At 34.3% G+C, this 19,193-nt stretch overlaps 1 long non-coding RNA gene across 1 annotated transcript; it reads right to left on the bottom strand.

Annotated features, from left to right (window-relative positions):
• Nucleotides 1-14,256: 14,256 nt before the first annotated feature.
• Nucleotides 14,257-14,740, bottom strand: LOC143634087 (uncharacterized). The gene is made up of 3 exons (XR_013153794.1): nt 14,718-14,740; nt 14,565-14,645; nt 14,257-14,477 (listed from the first exon to the last, which is right to left on the bottom strand). It is a non-coding gene; the product is annotated as an uncharacterized LOC143634087 (long non-coding RNA).
• Nucleotides 14,741-19,193: the final 4,453 nt, after the last annotated feature.

The raw sequence follows: 19,193 nt of genomic DNA, 5'->3' as shown, positions 1-19,193 counted from the left end.
GAAAGATGATCATACCAGCAAACCTTCTTTCAGTGCAAGAAGCTTGGCAGTTTCAGTGGCTTCTTCACTAGTTACTAATTTTGAAATGGTTCATATATTAATTTTGAAAGGTTTGACCGTTTAGTCAAATTTGACCAAAGTCAGTATATGGTTTAATTTTAGAAGGTTTGACTTTTTTTAGTCTATATTGTTCACTCCATATTGCTAAGGATTAAAACATATACAAATATGCCTCGATAGTCATCACATAGATTTATACTAATCATTCAAAAACACTCATTTTTTCTCAATTACATTTCCACATCTACACCACTTTTTACACATAATCAAATTATTTTTTTTACCAAATGAAATAAGCAATATACAAAATTAACCATAAATAAGCAATAAAAAAATCTAACCATATAATAAGCATTAAAATTTAACCATAAATTAAGCATTTAAAAATCCAACCCTAATATAAGAAAAAAAAATGTAACAATAAACAAGCAATAAAAAGATTTTACCATATATAAGCAATAAAAAAATAAAATGCAAATAATGATAAAATGCAAATAAGAAAATTAATATGAAAAATAATCATAAAATAAAATAAAAGTCTAAGAAAACATAAAGTATAAAGGATTAATCATAATATGAAAAATATAAAAAATAATTAGATATTAGGTATTTCCACGTTGTCATCAGAAAAGACCATGTGTAGGTATAGAAACAACAACGTGGCTTCCTGCTTCAGTACGTATGCTTCCATAAATTGCTGCTGCTGCTGCTGCTGCGTTTGGTCTTGAATTGCATGCAAATTTCATCCTCCGATTCATCTCCCAAGTCAACCGTATTTACCATTCTTCCGGTATATTACTTACTCAATTAAGTCTTGTACAGGTTTCAGTATTTGATGCTAATTTCACTTGCACCTTCTTACTAATCATCACTTGTTAATCGTAATCATCCTGCATGATTTCTAATTCGATTTTGGGTTGGTTTATACTGATTTCTGCATGTTATTTTGACCTGAAAGCAAACAATTCAAGGTTTTTTGTTTACTTTGACACTGACATCCTTCATGCATGAATATGTAATTGTGTGGTTCAAAAGACTGATACTAAATAATATGGTTTGATTATTATTGGTATTGTACTTTCATGTTAGGAAATTGATTATTTGGTTATTGTTGCATGCAGGTACATCTTTCTGTTGCATAATATGTCTTTCAGCCCATCATTATTCGGTTCGTCTTCTCTGGACCGTTCACTAGACAGGGAACCATGGTCTGGTTTTCCACTAAATGAAGAAGATCATGTTTTGAGCCAAAGAACACTAAATCTTCCATCTTTTCCATCAGCTGGTACTTACGATAATATCTGTTAGGATGGTTTAGTTAAGTTAATTATATGGCCATATGTTTTTATTGTTGTAATACTGATGATGAAGAACTCCATCTTTTGAGGCTAGATATTTATGGACAGCAACAGTACTTTAATGCTAGTTATCAGCAACAGCAGCAGCATTCACAACCAAACATGCTTGCGGTAAGCAGTGGATTTTTAAATCAGGCGCCACAACCTCAATTTTATGGGCATAACATTGTAAGTCTCTTACACCTTATGGTTGGTCATATATTATGAGTGGCAAAACAGGCGGGCCGGATTGGTTCAGGTTAAACTGGCTCACTTTAGAAAGATACCGATTTGTTTCAGGTCAAACCCGGTCATTTTAAAAAAGGTATCAATTTGTTTCGGGTCAAAACCGGCTCGGGCCATTTTAAAGGGTATAAATTTGGTTTGGGTCAAAACCGGTCATTTATAAAATGTATCTATGTGTTTAGGTTAAAAACGGGCCAATTTGGTTTGCATGCATATATTTTGTTTGGATTCTTGATCATCTTCAAAGTTCTTGGTTGTGTTGACTTGTACAGGGTTGTGCTCCATATCTAAATTATGGTGGAATGGGTTACAGGCCACCTATGGTAAGATACATGATTTCATCTATCTATATATGTTTGTATATCTTCAAAGATCATAACCATCACAGAATGGCCTTATTTTGACCATCTTAACAGATTCAACCTCAATCTATGGATGTGCCAGCAAGGATGCTCTTGGCACCTGAAACAGAAACGGGACCTGAGCCTGTTTTTGTAAACCCCAAACAATACCACGCAATCCTGCGGCGAAGGGCATCACGAGCAAAAGCAGAGAATGAAAATAAGTTAATAAAAAAACGGAAGGTGAATTATGACTTTATAATATAAAGATGAATTTGCTTGTTCAAAACGGTAAATAACATGCTATGTTGGTTGTTATATACAGCCATATATTCATGAGTCACGCCACCTACATGCAAAGAACAGGCCAAGGGGCAATGGTGGTCGTTTTTCCAAGAAGGAAGAAGTTGATTCTTCAAACACAAATGCTTCTAGTTCTTCACAGCGTGTGCAGCCAGAGTCTTTTGAAACACCAAGGCAAAGTCACCATGCATCACCGGATATGGGAGAGGTTTGGCTAAACATATCAACACCTAACCAGGGTTAGGTGTAGTGTTGTTTCCTGTGCCCGGGTTGATGTCAAGACTCGACAGTATTGAGAGGTTGCAACTGCATGTGTATATGGAGAAATGCAGTCTATCTTGTACAGAGAGAGAGAGAGGAGTGAATGCAATCTTGATGTTCAGTTTTTTGTATGTATGCATGTATGTATGTATAATGTGAATAACTTTTGTATGCATGAAGAGAGATGAGAGACGATTATAAACAATTTAAATCCATCACATTTCATTGCCTATTCTTTGAAGGTAACTTAGCTTAGATGGATTTTCTCTTATATCAACAATTCTCATTATATTACTTTTACTACTACCGCTGGCATGAATTACTTTTTCGTGGTTTCATATATTTGTTTTTTTCAAGTGTTTGTATGATGATGATGATGATGATGATGATGATGAGGTTAGCTTTTTTGAAGCCAGCTCTGGATATGCATTGTTATTATTACAGCCTTTTTTATCCAAAGAGTTAATATATATTATATATTTGAATAGTTATTGTATCTTATTGTTAATGCAAACACAGAGCAGGACTAGGTGGAAATAACTTTGCTATTCAGGATCGAATTTGTTTGTTTGACTATAAAAGTCAAAAGGTAATTTAGTTTTGTATTTGTTTCTTATTGTTAATGCAGACCATAGAGCATGATGCTGGTCCAGGCTTCACTACAACATCTAAAGGAGCTCCAATAACGGGTCATGAGAAGAGGTTCCAATCTTCTGCTGCAAGTGTGGGAAACACCCAACATGGAAGTGTTGGCCCGGTTGAGCACATTGGTCTGGATGGGCTCGTGTTGGTTGTGTTTAGAACACATTTCCTCTTTCTTTAGTTATAACTAATGGGTCATATGATAGCCAACATTTATATTATATTATCTCAATTAAATTCATTTCTGGAGGTTTGTGCATTAAGTATACACGCTAAGCTTACTCTCTAGAATTTATTTGCTTTTATCTGTTAGATAAAGGCCATATAGAGGCTTTACATAATTGTAATTGAATTTGTGGATGAACATATTCTAATTGTTTTGTCTGATGGTATGTAGTTAGCAAGGGAAACTTTTGAATGCAGAATCTAGATGGCCTTTTCGGCTCATTGATTGACTGTTGTCATTGAAATATTGGTTTGGGTATGTTCTTTTCGCCCATAGCATCATGTTTATTTTAGCTGAAAATTTTAAAATTTTATTGAATTAACCAAAACCGACCCATAACTGAGAAAATAACTAATTAACCAAAACCGGTTAACCAAAAACCAGATGGCTGCATTGCTCTTTTGCAGGCTTTGAGTAAAATAACAATTTTGACATTCCTATTTTAATTGAGTACAGATTTTTAGACAAAGGGTATTTTTGGTTCACTTTGTTTTTTTTTTTTTTATCAAATTGAGTTTGATCTGATGCAAAACATTTTGATGGTTTATTCATTATACATGGTCTTTCATAAGTCCTTATCGCTATGAGAATTTAGTCATTTACATTCTGATGTTATATAATATATTTTGCAGATCATCTCTATGAATTCATAGCTATTACTTCCATCTCTTTATCAACATACAACCTGAACTCTATGTTCTTAGTTGTATAATTAAGTAATTAACCGAGCCACTTGCAGAATCTGCTGATGGTTCTAAATATACAGTTTACAATAGATGAGTCTGAACAGAAGTTTTTTGCAAAGTTCATCTTTCTTATCTGCAATATTAGTATGATGAAGAACCAAATTATGAAAATAGGTATTATGTTTATCTCGTAAGTGGTATTAGCTAAAAATAAAGAGTATTCCAACATTGCCATTTTAAAATTTTATATTAGTTATGATAATGTTCAGCTAAACCAATTGGTTTAAATTTCTTTTGAATTTTGATTTGGGTAAGAATGGGTTTTGATAAGTTGAATACAGGTCAACATGGGTCATTTTAAAATGGGTCAAATTATAAAAGGGTTGTTTTGGTTTGGTAGGAAAAGATCCGGGTCCAAACTGGTCCGGGCCAGATTTGTCCTGGTCAGAACGGGTTTCGGGTCGACTTTTAAGTGTGGCCAGAAAGGGTTTTGGGTTGTATAACCGGTCAAAACAGTCAACTTTTAAGTGTGGCCAGAACCTACGTTAGATGGGCCAACCTCCAATCATTTTTTTTAATCTATTTGATTTGAAATTTAAAACTATCAATGTACAAGGTATGGCTTAACTAAAATGCTACTACAAAAATTGTTATAGTTTGTTGTATTTTCTAATAATCATCTTGTCTACCATAGCTTACCATTTTTATTTTTTGGTTATTTGCCAATGTGTATCATAATGTATAAGCGGTAAGCCCTCCTAAGTGATTCTATTCAAGAAAACAGGTTCTTTCTAAAATAATGAAGTATTTGTAATCATAATTGGACTTTTAATATTTATTAAAAAGGTTTTAGGCTAGCCCAGTCCGACCTGTGTTTACTCAGTATTCGAGCCGTATATTTTGCCACAGACACTGGTTGTTTGTTTTTCTTCCATTGCTCAGCATTCGAGCCGCCCATGCTGATCTTATTAATAATCCTGTGTGCCACATGTATCCATTTTAATCATTTATATATTTGCCAACATGTAAAAATAGCTTAAAATGTTACAAGTAGGATTAAAAGACGTCCAGCGTGTGTTACAAGGTATTAAGCATCTTAAATACTTCTGTTCATGGAAGTAATACAATGACTTTAATTACTTAAGCAAAGTGTTCCAGTCCAACCCAATTCGGCTTGTTTTGGCCCGGTACCCGAGCCACTTAGCTCTGCAATTTTTACCTGTTTTTATCCATATTGGCTCGCTTATCCTCATGTTCTAGGTTGGTTAAAATTTGTAATAGTTCTCAGCTCCTTAGAGTCTGGAGATAACTGAAACAGAAAATGCATTAAATGTCATGAAGCACATGTTTGACAAGAATGTAAGTTTAATTTAGAAAAAGCTTCTCTTTAAGTAAATTCTTTTTAGGTCATTGCTGTTTTTGATGCTTCTGAAGCAGAAGAATTTGCTGAGGTGGGCATGTGTGGCAACCAATCCATTAAGCTCTACAAATGTGCCCTTTGAGATAGCGCTCAGTTGTTGACATTTTTTTTAGTAAATTACCATAAGAACATGTTTGACCAACAGATATTCACTTTTAGCCTACAAGACCATAGACATTTCCATGTTTAGCAAATCAGAAGTTGTCACATATGCTAAGCAGGCTAAGCCTTAGGCGGCACATTTTGGCACTGAACTTGTTTAAAAGCCAGTGGACCGCACACTCTGACCAACTAGGAGTTGACTCGTGTTATGTGTAGGCTAAGTTTAGCCTGCAAATGCATTTTCTTAGTCGTCTATCTTGTAGGCTAAAAACTGCATCTGTAAGTTAAAATTAGCCTACATGGTCACAAGTCAAGTTCTGGTTGGTTAGAAGATGGGACCCATCTTACTTTTTATGATTTTTCGTGTCAAAAAGAACATGCTAGGGTTTAACCTCCTTAGCTGGCATGTCTCTTGTGGCGCAATCTGATAGTTCTAGAAGGGGATGTATAGAAAGTTACTGCCTAAAAGTCAAGGTTTATTTATGAGATAAAAAAGGTCAATATTGTCTATTTTGGTTATTTTCCCTATTTTTAACATGTTAAAGTTAATCGTCAGAGAGGTAACAACTTCTCACCTTTGGTTGTTAAATGGTACAGCTGGCATTTTAATCATTTGCTTTTCATCAGTTGGTTGCCAGAGTTACATATGTCATTTGCCAAAGTCCAGAGGTACTTTAAATGTGTAAAGTCCTCTAAGTTGATTATTTTGATATCCCAATTCCCAACCAGGACTGTTAATTTTCTATTTTTACTCTTTAGTCAAAAGAGTGTAAAGTAGGGATAAACGTTTTCGGTATTGGTACGGTTCGGTATGGTGCCGGTATTTCCTGAATTTTGCACGAAATACCGGTACCGAACATTTCAGTACCAGTACCAAATATTTTCAAGTTTCAGGATCGGTAACGGTACAGTCCCGAGCTCATCCCTAGTGTAAAGGTTATTTTTGATGTTAAGATCTTCTAAATCGTTTTTTAAGTTTGAGAATTCATGGCTATAGTCCATATTGTTCACTCCCCATTCTAAGGGTTAAAAACAAATGTGTCGGGTTAGTCTTCACATTATTCAAAAAGACTTGTTTTCTCTCTATCCTTACAAACATCCTAAATTTCCACATCTACCACTTTTTACATCATCATCATCATCATCGTACTCAGTATATCCCACCAATAGCAATGCTATGGTAGGGTCTGAGGAGGGTAAGATGTAGACAGCCTTACCTCTATCCCATAGGGATAGAGAGGCTGCTTCCGGTGAGACCCCCGGCTCGAATCTACCACCTTTTACATTTAATCAAATTATTTTTTTATACCAAATGAAAACTTCTCGCTTTCAAATTAAACATTAATTAAGCGTTCATTTGATGCTTATTTCTCTTCCACTTTCTTACTAATTACTTGTAAATTGTAGTAAAATTTAGATGTTTTTTTTTTAATGCAACTGGTTTGATTATATTATTGTACTTGAGCATGCATTGTATTTTCATGTTGATAGATGAAAATGAAACTGATTATTTGGCCATTTTTTGCAGGTAATCTAGCTGTTGCATAATAATCTCCATGTCTCACACAACCATGCTGCCATCTTTATTCGGTTCGTCTTCTCCCAACCATTCACTAGACTGGAAATCACTAAATGTTGTGTACTTATGATACTTAAGTAAATGAAAACATGCTTTGAGGTTAGATATATATGGACAGCAACAGTTTAATGCAAGTTATCAGCAGCAGCATGCACTACCAAAAATGCTTCCGGTCAACAGTGGATTTTTAAATCAGGCGCCACAACTTGATTTCTTTGGGCATAATATTGTAAGTTTCTCACACCTTATGGTTGGCTATGTATTATCAGTGGAAAAACAGGCGGGCCAGCTGGGTAACGGGCCGTGCTGGGTTTGGGTCAAAACGGGTCGTTTTAAAAAGATATCAATTTGGTTCATATCAAAACGGGTCATTTTAAATACGTATTAATTTGTTTCGGGTCAAACAGGGTCATTCTAAATAGATATCAATTAATTTGTTTTTGGTCAAATCAGGTCATTTTAGAAAGATATCCCTTTGTTTGGGTCAAACCGGGTCATTTTAAAGAAGGATTCATTTTGTTTCGAGCCAGAACGGGTCATTAAAAAGGTATTGATGATTTGGGTCAAAATGGGTCATTTTAAAAGGTATCATCAATATGGTTTGGGTCAAAACCGGTCAATTTGGTTTACATATACACATTATACTTGACGGTTAATTTTTTCCAAAGAGTTATCTTCTTTAGCCTTTTGTTAGAGGTGGCCAAATAGATGGGTCAAGGTGGGTTGAGTAACCGGTGAAAACGCTCAACTTTTAAGTGTGGTCAGAACCTACATTAGATGGGCCAACCTACCATCACTTTTTTTTTTTGTAAATCTATTTGATTTGGAATTTAAAACTATCAATGCACAAGGTATGGCTTAACTAAAATGCTACTACAAAAATTGTCATAGTTGGTTGTATTTTCTAATCATCTTGTCTTCCATGACTTCCATAGCTTACCATTTTTGTTTTTTGGTTATTTGCCAATGTGTATCACAATGTATAAGCCTCTTAAGTAATTTTGTTTAAGAAAACAGGTTCCTTCTAAAAATAATACAATATTTGTAATCATAGTTGGACGTCTAGTTTTTATTGAAAAGATTTTAGGCTAGCCAAATCCGACCTGTGTTTGCTCAGTATTCAAGCCATCCATTTTGCCACAGACCACCGTTGTCTGTTTTTCTTCCATTGCGGCTTAATTCCATTGTTTTTCTATGCTGGCTCAAATCTTAACAAACCAACAGCCCCCCAGCCCCTTTGGAGCTAACAGAAGCCGAAACAGAAATTGCAGTAAATGCTAGATTTGACAAGCATAATACTAGAGCAGCCGCAGGATATGTTAGCTTATCTTAGATAGCTAATTTCCAAGTAATTTATATATTATAATATTAAAAATTAAAAAATCTCTTACCTTAATCCTGGATGCCTGCTGAAAGCCTTTCATACGAGTAGCACGTGTTGAAGTTTATTGTCAAAGAGGTAATAGTTTCTCGTGTCATGTTATTATAAAGTATAAAAGTCGGCACATTTGACATTTTGACCCATCTTCTTTTGTATCGGTCTATTTTGAGTTACATTTGTCGAACGGGTCCAAAGAGTATTTATTGTATGTAACATTATTTAAATCGTTTTAGTAATTAGATTCATGGCACATTGGCACTTACTATATTGGGATAGGTTTTTATGTCAACCTGACCCGAACTGTATAATTTACTTCTTTTGACCTTAATCTTGTTTCTTAACTCTAATTTTCTATCACTATTGAATTTGTTTTTTCCCAAACCGTGACCAGGGGCGGACCTACCTATAGGGTGCGGGGGTCGGCCGACCCCTGTGAAAAAAAAATTAGTGTTAACATTGTGTTAAAATCCTGACTGCCCCTGTGAAAATTTGACACCGACCCTGTGGAATTTCAAAATTCGATAGATGATGAAAGAAGAACAAAGGAAGAAAGAAGTAGAATGATTGGAAATTTTTATTTCGGCTAGAAGGCTGTTGTTTTACCCTGTGTTGTTTGGATGACAAAGAAAGAAAGAAGGAAGATACATAAGTACATAACTGTTGCCCTATTTATTTTTTTAGTTGCATGGGCTTAAAGGCCCACTTAAAAAAACAAAAACTTTAATTCATTAAAAGACTTCTTTTAATGAAGGTTTCATATAAGATTTCTCTTGATTTCAAAACATCTATATTCTTTTTTTAAACTTAGAAAATATATAATAAAGCTCTAACTTATAATTTTTATTATTTTTGTTACGATCTACATAATAAACACATACACTTTTTTTTGTTTCTTTATTGTTATTTTATTTTACTTATCAATATTTTCAATATTTAAAATAGATATTGGTCGGTATAATGTCTATTTTAGAGTTCCGCCAATGACAAAGTAGATGATGCGTGGTTAGATTTAAAAAAATAAGAACCCGTAGAATACAAATTTAAATAAATTATATTTTAATTATACATTTCTAATGATATTTAGTTTGACTATATATAAATATGTGTGACCTGACTCGATTCAACCCGACCAGGACGTCTGAACTGGACCAAAAAAATATATATAGTAATTTGACCCAACCCAAATGGCTGAATTAGAACAAATTATATATATATGTATGTATGTATGTATATAACTGAATACCAACCCAAAAATATTTCTGACCCCTGTAAGAAAATTTCCTGGATCCACCACTGACCGTGACTCTTTTATATAATTGCTAATTTTATTATAGGGTATCTTGTTTTGAATTTTTGATAGAGGTGGTCGAAGGGGTGTGCAAGATTGGGTTGAGTTACATGCCAAAACAGTCATGTTGTAAGTGCAGGACATAATGGGTTGGGCCAACTTAAAATCCCCTGATCAACCTAGAGACAGTTTGAAGAATTATGCAAATAACTGCTCATACTTAGTTGTTTTTATTAATAATCCTGCATGACACAGGTATCCATTGTAATTTTTTTTATTGTTTCCAATATCCATCAATAAATTAAAAGTTTTTAATTACATCAAAACAGAAGGCAGGCAGACAACAAGCTGCGCCGCTATACCTTTTTAAATTGCAATCGGTTATTAATTTGCCAATGCAGGATCCTTCTGGAGAATCATTTCATATTAGTCATTTCCTCAAGGAAGTCTAGCCTGAATCACTTACACAGAAAAATCTTTTGGTAAAAAGCACACTGCTCTTCGGGCCTCGGGCGCTACCCGCATCCACAGTTGATTGTACTAGAAGCCATTTTCTTCTTTTTTTCAGATCTTTTTTTAATTTGGGCAGCTTTTTAAGGTTCTTTGATTGGACATAATCTTATAATATACAAATTTGCTTCTTGTTTCTAGAAATGGCAGTTTTGATAATTTGATAATGAATTAGTTAAAGGGGTACTTGGGGGGTTTATATTTTATCAGCAAAAGAAAAAAACATAGCCTAAAAAAACAAGGCATTAAACTTCTAAAATAATTTTGTTCAAGGAAGTAATACAGTAATTGCAATTACTTAAAGGCACTTTTTATTTAGAAAAGGCTTGTTTTTAAGTAAATTCTTTACTAAAATGAATTATAAATTCTCTCAGAATTGGAAAGATTAAAGGTGGACTTTAAGCAAGTAATGTGATGCAGCACTCTAAGATGAGGTTCTAAGAAAATCATGTTTTTGATAGGAAAATAATGACGAATACATATCTTGAAATCGGACAAACTATTAGCTTGAACACTAGTCTCTTTATTGCTTAATATATTCTATAATCTTTGTAGATCAAAGCAATAAGACCAAGCACTTTTATCACAACAAGCATCACTCCATTTGACTCTTATTTTCCCTTTAGTTCTATCTTCATTAGCATCATAAGCCCTTCTATATCTTTTAATATTCTATAATATTTATCGGCAATATGAAGTTTATTAAATCATGGCTATAGTCCATATTGTTCATTCCTCATTGCTTAGGATTAAACATATAAGGTGTCCATATATTTAGTCATCACAATAGATTTTTACTAATTATTAAAAAAAAACCACTCATTTTCTCTAGATTGCTACAAACATCTTTACATATTCTTATATTTCACATTTACACCACCTTTTTACACTTAATCAAATTATTTTTTTGTTACCAAATGAAATAAGCAATAGAAAATTAATCATCGATTAGCAATAAAAAATTTGACCATAATATATTAAGCAATAAAAAAATTAGCCATAAAACAAGCAAATAAAAATTTAGCCATAAATAAACAATAAAAATTGTAAGCTTAAAATAAACAATAAAAATCCAACCCTAATATAAGCAATAAAAAATGTAGCACTAAAAAGATTTTATCATAAATAAGCAATAAAAATAAATTAATAAAAAATAAAATACAAAGAATCATAAAATACAAATAAGAAAAATAATATGAAATAATCATAGAATAAAATAAAAGTCTAAGAATAAAATAAAGTATAAAAGAATAAACATAATATAAAAAATAATCAGATATATGGTGTTTCCAAGTTGTAAACAGATGAGGCCACATGTAGGTATAGAAACAACGTGGTTTCATGCGTCCATAAATTGCTGCTGCGTTTGGTCTTGAATTACATGCAGATTATTCATCTCCCAAGTCAAGTCAAGAGTATTTACCATTCTTCCGCTAATTACTATTTACATGAATACTCAATTAAGTGTTGCACAGATTTTAGTATTTGACGCTAATTTCACTTGCACCTTCTTACTAATCACTTGTTAATCGTAATCATCCTGCATGATTTTAATTCGAATTTTGGGTCCAATGACGAATTAATGTTGATTCTATTCAATGTTTTTTGTTTAGTTAGACATGGATCTCCTTCATGCATGAATATATATGTAATTGATCATCTATCTGCTCTTAATTGGAGTTTTTGGTTCAAAAGAGTCATAATTAATAATATGGTTTGATTATTATTGTACTTTCATCTTATGAAATTGATTATTATTTGGTTATTGTTGCATGCAGGTCAGCATTACTAGTTACTTGTATATTGTAATCTTTCATGCATGCATATGTAATTGTGTGATTATTGATTAATATATATGCATTATATATGCTTTCATGTTGAGTATTCGGTTATTGTTGCATGCAGGTACATCTTTTCTGTTGCATAATATGTCTTTCACTAACAACATGAGGCCGTCTTTATTCGGTCCGTCTTCTCAGGACGATGCTGTAAGCACACAAACAATGCATGCTCCATCTTTTCCATCGGGTACTAATGCTGATTTTGCAGTGTAGTTAATATTTGTTTGGTTGAATTATTAGTTAAGTAAGTTATATGGTTATATGTTTTTGTTGTTGTAATACTGATATTGACCTCCATCTTTTGAGGTCAGGATTTTATGGACAACAACAATTCAATCTAAATTATCAGCAGCAGCCGCAGGCACTCCCAAGCATGCCTCCGGTCAACAACAGTGGATTCCTACACCAGGTTCCACAACATGATTTTTTCGGGCATAACATTGTAAGTTTCTTACACCTTTTGGTTGGTTATATATTATGAGTGGCAAAGCAGGCGGGTCGGGTTGGGCAACGGGCTAGAATATGGGTTTGGGTCAAAACAAGTCAAATTTGAAAAATTATTAATTTGGTTCCGGTCATTTATAAAAGGTATCAAATATGTTCAAATCAAAACGAGTCACTTAGAATGTGTCGACGACTTGGTTCGGGTCAAAATGGATGATGGATATCAATTTGGTTAAGATCAAGCCAGCCATTTTTAAAAGGTATCAAATTTGGTTCAATTCACACCAGGTCATATTAAATAGGTATCAATTTGTTCGCCTCGTGCCGGGTCTTTTTAAAGAAGATATATATCATTATGTTTCGAGCCAGCGGGTCATTAAAAAGGCGTCAATTGGTTAGGGTCAAAATGGCTCATTTTAAAAGGTGTCAATTTGGTTAGGGTCAAAACGGGTTATTTTTGAAAAGTATTTATTTGGGGTAGGTCAAAACGGGTCGATTTGGTTTACATATATTTTGTTTGATTCTTGATTTTCTTCAAAGTTCTTTGTTGTGTTGAGTTGTACAGGGATGTGCGCCATATTCATATTATGGTGGAATGATGGGGGCTTATGGTCGACCTTTGGTAAGATACACGATTTTGTATATCTTTGTGTGTTTGTATATCTTAAAGATCATCACTATCAGTTTATGGATTTATTTTGATTGTCTTTTTAGATTCCACCTCGATCATTGGATGTGCCATCAAGAATGCCTTTGGCTCCAGAAACAGGACCAGAGCCTGTTTTTGTAAATGCCAAACAGTACCATGCGATCCTGAGGCGAAGGAAAACGCGTGCGAAAGCAGTGAATGAAAAGAAGTTAATAAAAGGCCGTAAGGTGAATGATGACTTTATAATTTAAAGATGAATTTGCTTGTGTAAATAACATGATATGTTGGTTGTATCCTACAGACGTATGTTCATGAGTCGCGCCATCTACATGCGGTGAACCGGGCTAGGGGTATTGGCGGTTGTTTTGTCAAAAGTGAAGAAGATGCTTCCTTAGAGACAACCACTTCTTATTCTTCAAAGCATGTGCACCCAGAGTCTTCTGAAATGCCTACAGGTGAATCTGCCAATTCGCAGAATTACCATGCATCATCGGCCGATCATTTCATGTCTTCTGATGTAGACGATTGGCTAAACATGTCTCCACCTAACCAAGGTTAGGTGCAGTGTTGTTTCATATGCTTGGAAGAAATGATTTACAACATGAGAGAAGGTTGATGTCGAGACTCGAAAGTACTGAGAGGATGCAAGTGCACGCGTTTATGGAGAATTGAAGTTTATGTTGTTTTTGGAGAGAGATGAGTTGATGCATTCTCGATATTCAAACTTTTGTATGTATAAATTATGTGAATAACTTTTGTAATTTGTATGCATAAAGAAAGATGAGAAACGACTTGAAAAATTGAACCCATGAAACTTTTTAAGTACTAATAATGATAGTAATTAACTACCTCTAACATAAAGTGGTGGAAAGAGGTATCACAAACCCCTTGCAATTACTTATACCGATAATCAGATATTGTTTATCTGTTCATCAAAGATAAATCGATAATCCAGTATAATTTCTTTTAAACAAAACGAGTTCTTGCCAAATGGCTGAACCGCTATAACTTTGGTCTGCAGGTTTTGAATGTATGCGCGTCATACAACCCGCCTTGTTTGTAGTCAATGACTCACTCGATTGGCAAGTTTTCTACTTCACTCCTCACCGAGTCAAACAAAACCGTTGACAAGTTTCGTTCCCCAAAGCTTGGAAAAACAACCTGGTACATTTTTTTGAAACAGAGTGGCATTCAACACCAAACCACAAAAGGATATGTTAAACGAATAGCATATTTAGATCATCTTACAACAATGAGCTTTCCTTTATATTCTGGTTGTTTTGCGATTCTAATGGCAGCAGCAGCTGCTGCCCCGGACGATATCCCCACCTGCACGCACCACATAACAATAATAATGTAACCGAAAAATCAAGAAACATTCTTTATAAAAGATGATCATACCAGTAAACCTTCTTTCAGTGCAATGGCTTCTTCACTACTTATCTAAAGAGAGTTTCAAAAACATAAAACATTCATAACTGTAATTCATTTATTATTCTTTATAAAGATATAAAATTCAGCTTGAATATTTGTGCCCAACATTATAAACAGCTACTAAGAAACCATAATGTCAAAGTCAAGAAGTCTGATTCAATAGACCAGATTAACTGTGTTATTCCTCAATCCAAATTAAGCATCAAAACAACCTTTATTAAAAAAAAAAAAAAAAAAAAAAAAAACTCAACATAATGTGCTTAATACAATAATTAAAGTAATTGGTATATTTCCTTTGTGCCTTAACAGTTATAATGTGCTTGTCATATTTGCCTTGTACTAGGGGTAAAATGGTCCATGTATTAAATTTGAAAGGTTTGACCGTTTAGTTAAAATTGACCAAAGTCAGATTATGGTTTAGTTTTGAAATATTTGACTTTTTTAGTCAAAATAGACAAAGTGAGTATATGGTTTAATTTTGAAAGGTTTGACTTTTTATAGCCTATATTGTTCACTCCATATTGCTATGGATTAAAACATATACAAAGGTGTCTGGATAATCATCACATTAGATCTATACTAATCATTTAAAACACTTATTTTTGCTCAATTCCTAATTCCTACTAACATATTTACAAATTTTTGCATTTTCACATCTACACTACTTTTTACATATAATCAAATTATTTTTGTACCAAATAAAATCAACAATAAAAAATTTTAACCATATAATAAGCATTAAAAATTTAACCAAAGAATAAGAAATTGAAAATACAACCCAAAAATAAGCAAGAAAAAAAATGTAACAATAAGCAAGCAATAAAAATTTTAAACCATAAATAAGCAATAAAAAATTTAACCATAAAACAAAATGTAAAAATTTTCAAACACAAAATAAAAAAATTAAAGTCTAACAACAAAATAAAAGTATAAAACATTTAACCATAATATGAAAAAATATATAAAATAATCATAAAATAAGCATGATATCAAGTGTTTTCACGTTGTAAACAGAAGATCACTCATTAGTCCAAAATAACCTCATCATAAGCCCTTCGATATCTTCTATAATATTTATTGGAAACATAAAGTTCGAGAAATCATGGTTACCATCCAAATTGTCCACTCCATTTGACTACGGATTAAAGCATATACAAAAGTGCCAGATTATTCATCACATCATAATTCATATATATACTAATAATTTAAAAACACTCTTTTTCTCTATAATACTACAAATATCTTTACAAATTCTTACATTTTCACATCTACACCACCTTTTACATTCAATTAAATTACTTTTTTTAATGAAATAAGCGATAAAAAAAACTAGCCATAAATTAACAAATTAAAAAGTGCAAGCATAAAATAAGTAATAAAATAATAAAAATTTTGCCCACAAATAAGCAATAAAAAATTTAACCATAAAATAAAAAAGTAAAAAATCCAAACACAAAATAAAAAATAAAAATCTAACAATAAAATAAAGTATAAAAGATTTAATCATAATATGAAAAATATAAAAAAATAATCATAAAATAGCCATGATATCAGGTGTTTCTACGTTATAAACAGAAGAGACCACACGCAGGTATAAAAACAACGTGGTTTGCTACTTCTATACTACGATTACTTCCATAAAATTGCTGCTGCATTTGATCTTGAATTGCATGCGGATTTCCTCCGATCCATCTTTAGTTATATTCCCTTTCTATCTAAACAAGTATGATGCGCTTGTCACATTTGCTTTGTACAAGAGGTAAATATTCATGGTATTCATTTTGAAAGGTTTGACTTTTTGTAGTTACTAAATACCAAAGTTATATTATGTGGTATTTTTGAAAGATGACTTTTTAGTTAAAATTAACCAAAGTCATATCATGGTTCAGTTTTGAAAGGTTTTACTCTTTTTTTTTAGTTCGTATTATTTACTCCATATTGCTAAGGAGTAAAACATACACAAAGGTATCCGAATAATCATCACATTAGATTTACTAATCTTTCAAAAACACTTGTTTTCTTTCAATTCCTATAAACATATTTACAAATTCTCACATTTCCACGTCTACACCACTTTTTACACATAATCAAATTATTTTTTTGTACCAAATGAAATAAGCAATATACAACTTAACCATAAATAAGCAAATAAAAAAATCTAATGTCGAAGCACGAGATGAATCTGACCTGATCCATGACGATGTTTCCACGGATTTCGAGATGAACGAACCACGTCTTGATCTTCTTCTCCGGCTGGTTGGGATCTGCAATGACTTTTTGGGGGTGTGGAGGTGACCGCTAAGAAATCTCCAGGATCTCTTGTTCACAGACACAAAAATATGGTGGTGACTCTTATTGAGAATGACCAACCCCTAATAAGGAGGTGGAGACCTCCTTATATAGGGAGCCTCATGGCCACCATCATGGTACCCTAATGGGCCTAGCCCAGTTAGGGTTACCTCCACAAAATCCCTCAGCCCAATAACATTGTATTAGTCCATATAATAAAATAAGCCAAACATAATAAATTTAGGGTCGTAAAACCGGGTTTAGTACCATACCCCTACAAGCCCCCCAAGTCCAGCGTTGCTCCTGGGCGCGCAAGCGTTTAGGTGGAGCGCTGGACTTTATGAGGTGTGTTAGGGCGTGAGGCGGTTTTTTCCCTTTTCTTCGGCCATATCTTTATTGTCTTTGAGTTTTGGGAGGTTTTCTTCATGATGGTGACGTGTTGTGGTTTTTATGATAATGATGGTGCACTAGCATGAATAAGATATAGCACGCCGAATAATAAAAGCCTGCGCGCGAGGCGACTTACGAGCTATGAGAATAATAAAGCTTGCGCGCGAGGCGACTTATGAGCTATGAGAATAATAAAAGCTTGCGCGCGAGGCGACTTACGAGCTATAAGAATAATAAAGCTTGCGCAAGTGAGGCGACTTACGAGCTATAAGAATAATAAAAGCCTGCGCGCGAGGCGTCTTACGAGCTATAAGAATAATAAAAGCTTGCGCGCGAGGCGTCTTACGAGCTATATGAATAATAAAGCTTGCGCGCGTGAGGCGACTTACGAGCTGTAAAAATAATGAAGCCTGCGCGCGAGGCGACTTACGGATCTATGAGAATAATGAAGCCTGCGCGTGTGGCGTCTTACGAGCTATAAGAATAATAAAAGCTTGCGCGCGAGGCGTCTTACGAGCTATATGAATAATAAAGCTTGCGCGCGTGAGGCGACTTACGAGCTGTAAAAACAATGAAGCCTGCGCGCGAGGCGACTTACGGATCTATGAGAATAATGAAGCCTGCGCGCGTGGCGTCTTACGAGCTATAAGAATAATAAAAGCTTGCGCGCGAGGCGTCTTACGAGCTATAAGAATAATAAAAGCTTGCGCGCGTGAGGCGACTTACGAGCTGTAAAAATAATGAAGCCTGCGCGCGAGGCGACTTACGGATCTATGAGAATAATGAAGCCTGCGCGCGTGGCGTCTTACGAGCTATAAGAATAATAAAAGCTTGCGCGCGAGGCGTCTTACGAGCTATAAGAATAATAAAAGCTCGCGCGCGAGGCGACTTACGAGCTATAAAATGATGATAATGACTGGCCCACAAGGGCCTCCTCCGCGCAGGATGAATATCCCGGCCTGTTTTCAAAATAATAATGGAGGCACAAATGGCCAGATAATAATAATGATGTCATAGGTGTTTGTGCGGCTCGTAGCCGAACCTGCAAAAACATGTCAACTAAAAGTGGATGTATTGCATGGTTCCCATCCTCGGGCAAATTATGAGGTGTGCCCAACCTTTAAGCTTGGCGCGTGGCCTATGGGTTTATGAGGATTCCCAACCTTTAAGTTTGGCGCGTAGCCGTATGGGATATTATGAGGATTCCCAACCTTTAAGTATGGCGCGTAGCCATATGGGATATTATGAGGATTCCCAACCTTCAAGTATGGCGCGTAGCCATATGGGATATTATGAGGATTCCCAACCTTCAAGTATGGCGCGTAGCCATATGGGATATTATGAGGATTCCCAACCTTCAAGTATGGCGCGTAGCCATATGGGATATTATGAGGATTCCCAACCTTTATGGTTGGTTATATTTTATGAGTGGCAAAACAGGGTGTCGTTCGGGTCAAAGCGGGTCGTTTTAAAAAGGTATTGATTTGTATCAAGTCAAACCTAGTCATTTTTAAAAAGGTATCAATTTGTTTCTGGTCAAACCGGGTCATTTTAAAAGGTATCAATTGGTTTGGGTCAAAACATGTCAAACGTATCAACTTGGTCAAAACAGGCCATTTAATAAAAGATCTATTTGGTTTAGGTTAAAACGGGTCAATTTGGTTTACATGCATATATTTTGTTTGGATTCTTGATCATCTTCAAAGTTCTTGGTTTTGTTGAGTTGTACAGGGATGTGATCCATATCCATATTATGGTAGAAGG

This window comes from Bidens hawaiensis, unplaced genomic scaffold (genome assembly GCF_021521415.1).
Source record: "Bidens hawaiensis isolate Kalapana, Puna unplaced genomic scaffold, B.hawaiensis_p1.1 tig00006990_1, whole genome shotgun sequence".
Classification (NCBI taxonomy): Eukaryota; Viridiplantae; Streptophyta; class Magnoliopsida; order Asterales; family Asteraceae; genus Bidens; species Bidens hawaiensis.
This window is presented reverse-complemented; position numbering and strand designations above follow the sequence as displayed.